This window comes from Haliotis rubra, unplaced genomic scaffold (assembly GCF_003918875.1).
Source record: "Haliotis rubra isolate DU_JTF1 unplaced genomic scaffold, ASM391887v1 Scf798, whole genome shotgun sequence".
Classification (NCBI taxonomy): domain Eukaryota; kingdom Metazoa; phylum Mollusca; class Gastropoda; order Lepetellida; family Haliotidae; genus Haliotis; species Haliotis rubra.
In genome coordinates, this window is record NW_025767521.1 from 245,009 (window position 1) to 253,176 (window position 8,168).

Sequence of the window (8,168 nt, forward strand, 5' to 3'; positions counted from 1 at the left end):
TTCATCAATATTGGTGTGTTACATTGGATGTTTTTCTTGCAGCGATGAAGATTAGCCGAGCTGAGGCATTTTGTACTCTGAAGCTTCATGAGTAGATCTTGGCCTTATGTTGATAAGCAAACCGTTGCCATAGTCAATCCTGGACAGAATCAGTGACCTGGCTAACTGGCTAGTTGCTTCCTGGAGTCGAAAAGCAGCTATTTAGGCCTACTGCTCTCACAGAACATCTTGACTATAATGCTATGTCTAAAAGCAGCAGCAAAGTCTGCTAACATTATCTTTAGGCCTTCTTATTTGTAAATATAAGGCACTTTGAGAGATAGAATCCACAACTTATACAAAGTTATATGATGGGATGGTGTGGTCAGTTTTAAGTTATGGGTAATCTAAACTCAGTCAGCAAGTTGAATATTCGAATTTTGGTTAGATTTTTCTGATTGCAATCGTTGAATACAAATTTTCGCTGAGTACATTTCTTCTCAAACTCTACCGGTAGAAATGTCAAGTACAGATGATGACCACAGAAACCACATTGCGAGATACCTCGAGGGAGTTTCTTGATTAATAATAACAAAAAAAGAAATTGCTGTAAAAGGTTAAAGTTAGGACAGCTTGATATTTGGGGCTACATTTGCAATGCTCTTGTGAGATATTACCTGAATCACTATGACTGACTGACTGAGTTTGGTTTTACGCCGCTTTTAGCAATATTCCAGCAATATCACGGCGAGGGACACCAGAAATGGGCTTCACTCATTGTACCCATGTGGGGATTCGAACCCGGGTCTTCCGCGTGATGAGCCAACACTTTAACCACTAGGCTACCCCACCGCCCCAGAGATCTAAGAAGTTGGGATAGCTAAAACTGACATTTTCATATAAACTTTCACGCCAATCATCATACACAGGGCAATACAACAGAACATGTCTTTCCACCTCAACACTACCACTAGACTACCCCACCGCCCCTGAATCACTATGATCTCACAGAAGATGTTTCACAGATATTTCGCTGTTTCCCCTGCTATGACTACAGATCATTCCCGACAAACATTCTTCATGAAAATGGATACTTCTACCATCATCTATTCTCTTGAACAAAAAAAATACGAGATCATAAATCATTAATGTTCAAAAAGACAAATATCATCTAACCATACAATCTTAATGAAGCCAACGAACATGGATTTTGTATCTAATCTAACTCCAATATGTCTTCCACATAATTGTTATGCTTGGCAGAAAGACTTTATCCATTAGTGTTAAGTGTCTGTACTACTATACACTTGCTACTGTATATAGTGGCTTGTAAACGTCTGTCTGTCGGAAACTGAAGACATTTTCCAAATAAAGACCTATTAATTTTACAATATTATAGCATATTGTTTGACGTTAGATGATGACGTGTGTTCGTGGATTGCATTTTTTCAGAAGTAGAATTAGTACGTACATACATTGAATTCGTTTTCTCAGAAGTAGAATTAGTACGTACGTACATTGAATTCGTTATTAGGGGCGGTGGGGTAGCCTAGTGGTTAAAGCGTTCACGCATCACGCCGAAGACCCGGGTTCGATTCCACACATCGGTACAATTTGTGAAGCTATACTGAGTCACTCGGCGCTATCCCTTTTATTATATTTAAATTGGTTATTTGTTGTCTCCATGAACGTTCCACTGTGTCCTTCAGCATCGATTCTCAGCAGCACATGTCCTTAGGGACGGTAGGGTAGCCTAGTGGTTAAAGCGTTGGCTCGTCACGCCGAAGACCCGGGTTCGACTCCCCACATGGGTACAATGTGTGAAACCCATTTCTGGTGTCCCGTGCCATGATGTTGCTGTAATATTGCTAAAAGCGGCGTAAAACAAAACTAAGTCAACAAGTTGAATTCGTTGTAATGAATTGTGATATTTATAACGACCGCGCGTACAATTAATTCGTTTTCTTAGTTACATTGATTTTATCTGATTTGCATAACGTCTTTACCTTTAGATAATTGAAACGGCTATTGAACTTACATATAAACGATTTATCTCACACATTCTATAACACATCATTCTGCTTCTAACAAAGTTTTAAGTTTAAAATAATTTGTTAAATATCTTGAAATTGTGATATTTATAACGACCGAGCCTAATAAACACACAGTCATTATACATGTGTTCTCAGCAGTCAGTTAGGTAGATCCATCGTCTACAGTTTTTACTCTTCAAAATGTTTTCATTTTTTATTGTATAGATTGTTTTCGTCACGATATAGCTAAGATATTGCCAGTGTGACATTGAATATTAACTCACTCCCTCATTCAGTTAGGTAGAACAGTTGCCACTTCTCACGGTTGCTAATTAAAGTGTTCTTTTTATAACTATTTACATTGAGTGAAGCACAGTTACGTTTTTCCTCTAGGAAGTTTTGGGTGAGCAGACCTCACTGACATCACTGCAAAAAGTAAACACTCTAAACAACACGAACTTAAACTGACGTGGAAACAAAAGTTCACACCCGTTATTTTCAGATGAATTTCCCCAAACCAACGCAAACATTGTCCCCGCTGATACATAAATTAAGAATGTTTGGAACAGTTAATGATGTCTTGTCCTTAACAAAGAAAATTTGTGATGTCATACCCTTCAACTTTCTAAGATCATCATCTAACATCGCTATACATTGTGTGGATGGTGAGGCTGTCATGGACGTAGTTTGTATGGAGACGGTTGCCGGTGATGGATGAGTGAGTGAGTGAGTTACTATTTAACGTCACATCGGCAATATTTCAGCCATATCGTGAAGAGAACATATTTGACATTGAAATGGAATATATGTATAAATACCTGTGGACGAAGGACAGTAAAACAACTAGAATATCACAATTACAACTAAAACCAGTGTGGAAAGTTAAAACTTATACCACTATTTGTACAATACAATATAAAAACAGGTTATATACAGCCAACAACTGAAGGTAGATCACCATACTAGGGACCATGGGGACTTACAGTACCTTTGTTACCTACATGGACCCTAGTTGGATTTACACCATTTCTTCAGCCGCTGGCGATTGTAGGAAATATGTAGCCAAGTTTAAAAGAACAAAAATACAACGTTTTAAAAATCCGGCAAGTTTAAAATTTAGCTTTGAAAGTTTTGGGACTTTGTGACTTATGAAGCTGTTGTATATGATAAGTGTGTTTTTAAAATCGGAAATACCGGAATGTTATGTGATCGCTCGTTAGATAAGTTTTGGAAAGCATCTCTCTGGAAGATGTATTGCAGACATTCGTGCATTAATTTCTATATATCAGTTCAATCTATCATCTTTGTAGTGTCCGGCGGCTCTACATATTCCATCATATATTGCAGACTGCTGATGAAGGTAAGAAATAATATATGACATATTTATTAATAAGAGTCTCGTTGTCTTCCGGGGCATTCGCTATTCAGTTTAAGGTCCTGTTCCTGCCCGAAAGCTATTAGTAATATACAGAAGACTAAACGGGACATAGTTTAGTATTTTGTTTATTACTCACCCAACATTATATAATAATATCGAGGAAAGAACTTTTTTCATATTAGAATTCAACGGGTGTGATGAGTCTCAGCTTTCCGCGAGTAAATCAAAGTCTAATACTATTGTTACAGAGGTTTTAGCATTGTGGCGTCGTAACCGTAAACCACTTTGACGTCATACGTCTGGCATCACGCGATGTTATTACACTATGTGTAATAACATTGTAAAACTATCAAACAGTGATTTCTTCAACGGGTGAGAATAAGTATCCTTAATGCTACAGGGGAACGAGAGTTAATCCGACTTAATTTTTTAAATAACTTAGTGTTTCATCTTGCAAACGTTGCGTCTCGTCAAAGTCTACAAGTTGAAATATGTAATTTGGTGAGGTGAGGTAAGATAGAGCTTGAGCTTCTTCTTGTTAAATATTGTTGCACTTGTATATCGACGTACGTGTCAGCTGGATATTGCAATTTTAAGACTCACGCACCTAAAGGTGGCGCTTTGTAATTTTCCTTGTTGCTTAATCATTTAACTTGACACAGTGACGTTCAGACTTTCACAACGTTTCTCTATCCATCTATTCTCGACTTTACGGTTGGAGGAGAAGGGGCGGTTTGGTAGCCTAGTTGTTAAAGTGATCGCTCGTCACGCCAAACACGGGTTTGATTCCCCACATTGGTACAACTTGTGAAGTCCATTTCTGGTGTCCCCTGCCGTGACTGGAATATTGCCTAATTCGGCGTAAAACTAAATTCACTCACTCGATTAGAAGGTTTTTGTGCTCATCCATTTTCGAGGCACGTCAGCGCATGTCAGACAATGCACCGGCTGAAACAGAGCCTACAAAACAGGAAACATGGAACTTTAGCCCTTTCTATACTCAGTCAACTCTTTAACACCAATCCATGTTATGCTCTGTAATCTGTGCTGGTGAGAATCGATGCTGAAGGACAAATTGGAACGTACATGGAGACAACAAATAACCAATGTAAATTTAATAAAAGGGAGAGCGCCGAGTGACTCAGTATAGCTTCACACATTGTGCACCTGGAGGGAATCGAACCCGGGTCTACGGCGCAATGGGTGAACACTTTAACCACTAGGTTACCCCACCGCCCCAAGTGTTTAGAGACACAGTTCAATGACTCCGATCTCACCAGTCCCTATTATATAACCATAACAAAAGCCGAACAGCAGTCAGGGTAACGACAAGCAACATTTGTAATGGATTTATTGCATTTGTTTGCGGGCACGGAATCAAAGCAATGGTCATTACCTCTCTGAGCAAAGACTACCAAACTACTGAGGTCGTCAAATTAGCATAGTTCTTCAGGCATACTAAGGTAACGGGAGCACTAGGATTATTACCAATTTGATCTACTAGAGGTGCCTACTTTTAAGGTAATGAATGCCTAATCCTTTGCTGTAAGAGGTGATTTATTTCATAGCATCCCATATCATCTGTTCCAGCCTCGATTTTTTACAGACCGTCGCCATATAGCTGGAATGTTGCTGAGAGCGGTGTTAATAAACAACAAACAAACAAACCAAAACAACATTTGGAAACATGGACCTTAGTACACATTATATTCTGCACAACTGGTTCTGAGTAACGTCGAATAAGTTCTTTCTCACCTATTTTTAACCACATCGAATATGATGTTCTCTAGTTCCATATATTTATCTTTCCATAAACGTCTGCTCGTTTGGTTGTTGGAATATTTCAGACATATCGTGGCAGTCTGTACAAAAAATCGAGACAATGTTGAAGTAGAAACAGAAAGGTTGCATTTATGTTTATGAATCCTTTTATTTTTACCATGTAAGTGGAAGTAAGGTAAACTGCCACATCATTTCATCCCCACACCACAGTGTTACAACGACTGGAAACACTGCAAATTGCCTTTCTGTTCTGGGAACAATTCCATGTCTGACAATCAGCACTTCAGACACTAACATGAGGTTTTTTTTCAAGGACAATGCTGAATATTTTAAGTGTTATACCTACATTGCGTGAATAAACGCAGTCGAAACTACTTGAATAAACCATCTGCATGGACAAGGAAACGCAATAGGGGCATATGGATCACCTCACTGCTCCTTTCAACTTCATACACTGTCCAACTTGTTCTTCCAAAAATGTGAAGACCAAGATAGATGGATTATAAATATGATGTGCTGTCTGTGTAACCTATCTGTATTGATCCTCTACGTTGTTATTGCTACTTTGAGATACAAATATCTCATCGTATCCTTTCTCCGTACCACCTACCACAAAAGGAAAACACTTAGGCTTCCTATTAACTGACTGACTCACTGACTGGGTTTGGTTTTACGCCGCTTTTAGCAATTTCCCAGAAACATCACGGCGGGGGGACACCAGAAATGGGCTTCACCCATTGTACCCATGTGGGGATTCGAACCCGGGTCTTCGGCGTGACGAGCCAACGCTTTAACCACTAGGCTACCCCACCGCCCCCGCTTCCAATTAAGCAATATGATATTATTCCACAAACTCTAATACTGGTAGGCTATAACGACATCACCTGGTAACCCATGGTGAATATGTATTGCACATATAAATGCAGGTCTTATCTTGGGATTGCAATAAGGCAGCATTTTTATCTTTACTCTTAAACTTTCAACGGGAACTATGGCAATTACATGCAACTTAGTTTTATACGCGATGAAGTGAACCTGTGAGTTTTACAGACCTAATGCCCCCATTTCACTGGGCTACGACCTATCAAAACTACCCAGACTAGTGCCGATTCGTAACCCACGATGTTATCGTTCTCAATTGGCCAGTTTTTGTTTATATATCCCTTTTTTACGCAGTATCTACGGTAAACCTACGTAATGGACGATGAAGTGACTGTAGACTTACGTATTAATGCCGGTAACACTGCGATTGAGCACCCGTTGTTGATACGATTTCACCCAGTATTGGCAGATTGGCTACGTTTAAATCACGTTTCTTCGGCGATATATCTACGATTCACTCCCGATTTCTCCCGATTTCTCCCGATGCTCGCCGACACAGTGATGTAAGGCTTACGATATCGAAGACTCATTGCCGTAACTTCCGATTACACGCGAAGATTACCGATCGACGCCGAGTAAAGTACGTATAATTGCCGAGTAAGACACGTAAAATCGGCCTCCAAACCACAGAAATGGTCCCGATTCTGGGTTATAAAAGCTGACGATGATATCTGATCCTTATTATTTAGCAACGTGCTCACAGCTGCACAACATATGAGATTGGAGATGCAGAAGGAACCAGGCACCAAGAAGAAGAATAAAACAGAAACGGTTTTGGGTACGTCCGTGGTTGTGGTTGGATAAAAGACTGCACTTTGAAACTATGACAATCTCCTGTCTGAACTCAGATTCGTAGACACGTCTTCTTTCTTAAACTATCTGCGAATACCTCCTGATATGATTGATGAACTGCTTAATTCCCTGTCTCCCAGGCTTACCAAAACAGAAACCTGCACCCTGGTCTGAAGTTACCATAAGGCCCCTAGCCTCTGGAGACAAGTACCCCTCCCTCTCCTACGACTTCCGAGTGTCGAGACACACCATAGACATCTTTCTCCTAGAGGTGTGCCAAACCATTGTAGACCACTACAAGGATACAGTGATTGGATGTCCTGTCACTCAAGGGAATTCTCCCTAGGATTCAGAAAGGGCAGAGTAACTTCAAAGAAAAGGGTACTTCATAATCTAAAAGGGCATTTTGGTGAGGATTATTGAAAAAATAACAATAACAAAATGTATATGAAGTCAAATGCTCTTATAATTTTATTCCTAAAGTTACTCTTCCCATTTTGTATTTTAAGATCAAAATTTTGAAAAAAGCATTTCAAGACATTAATCTGTTATCACATTTGTTTACAATTTCACAAAACACGCAAACAACAACAGTCTTCTGTTCTTTCTTGCCAAGTATCTGTTCACAACTTTCATCAAGTCAATGTCTGAAACTGACGATGCATTCAGGCTAATCATGAGAAGTCTGTTGCAATTTTGAACAGTGAGTCTGTTTCTATGATCTGTCACAATCAGTTTCACTTTTGAGAACACTCTCTCAACTTCAGAAGTGGACAATCACAGTTGCATGAATGGACAGTAATCAAGGTAATTGAACAATTTTTTGATTCAAGTTTCCAATTTGAGGCTTGAGTCTTCAAAATGGTGGAGGGTGAACTGGTGTCAAGCTCCTTTACTTGACTCCACTCAATCTGTGTTTGGTCGACATTAAGTCCATTTCTGCTCTTGGTGTTCCACTTAGAAAACATAATGAACAAAACTTCATTCCCTTCTTTTTGTCATCTTCTGATTTCCTCGACCAGGGACGGTTTTGTTGCCACTTTGTGTCAAATGCAGTCTTGTGACCACCATCTTTCTTCTTTGTTGGATTAACTGACTCTGTCTCGTGTGCCCTTGACTCGCGGCTTGAGTTTTTATAGGAAACTACCTCTGACTCGTCTAAGTCCAGTCTGAAAAAAATATATATACAAAGTTAATATACCATATTCAAAATATTCTTAGATATTACATTTGCAATCATAATTATTAAAACAAAAATATAACACAATAATACACCTAAACGTAAGTAATCTACTGTGGAGAGCTTCGAGAAGGATGTGGCT

The 8,168-nt window shown here is 39.3% G+C and overlaps 1 long non-coding RNA gene across 1 annotated transcript; it reads right to left on the bottom strand.

Moving 5' to 3' along the window:
* Positions 1-7,436: 7,436 nt before the first annotated feature.
* On the bottom strand, positions 7,437-7,959 carry LOC124261350. The gene is made up of 2 exons (XR_006894299.1): positions 7,827-7,959; positions 7,437-7,790 (listed from the first exon to the last, which is right to left on the bottom strand). It is a non-coding gene; the product is annotated as an uncharacterized LOC124261350 (long non-coding RNA).
* Between the last annotated feature and the right edge of the window lie 209 nt (positions 7,960-8,168).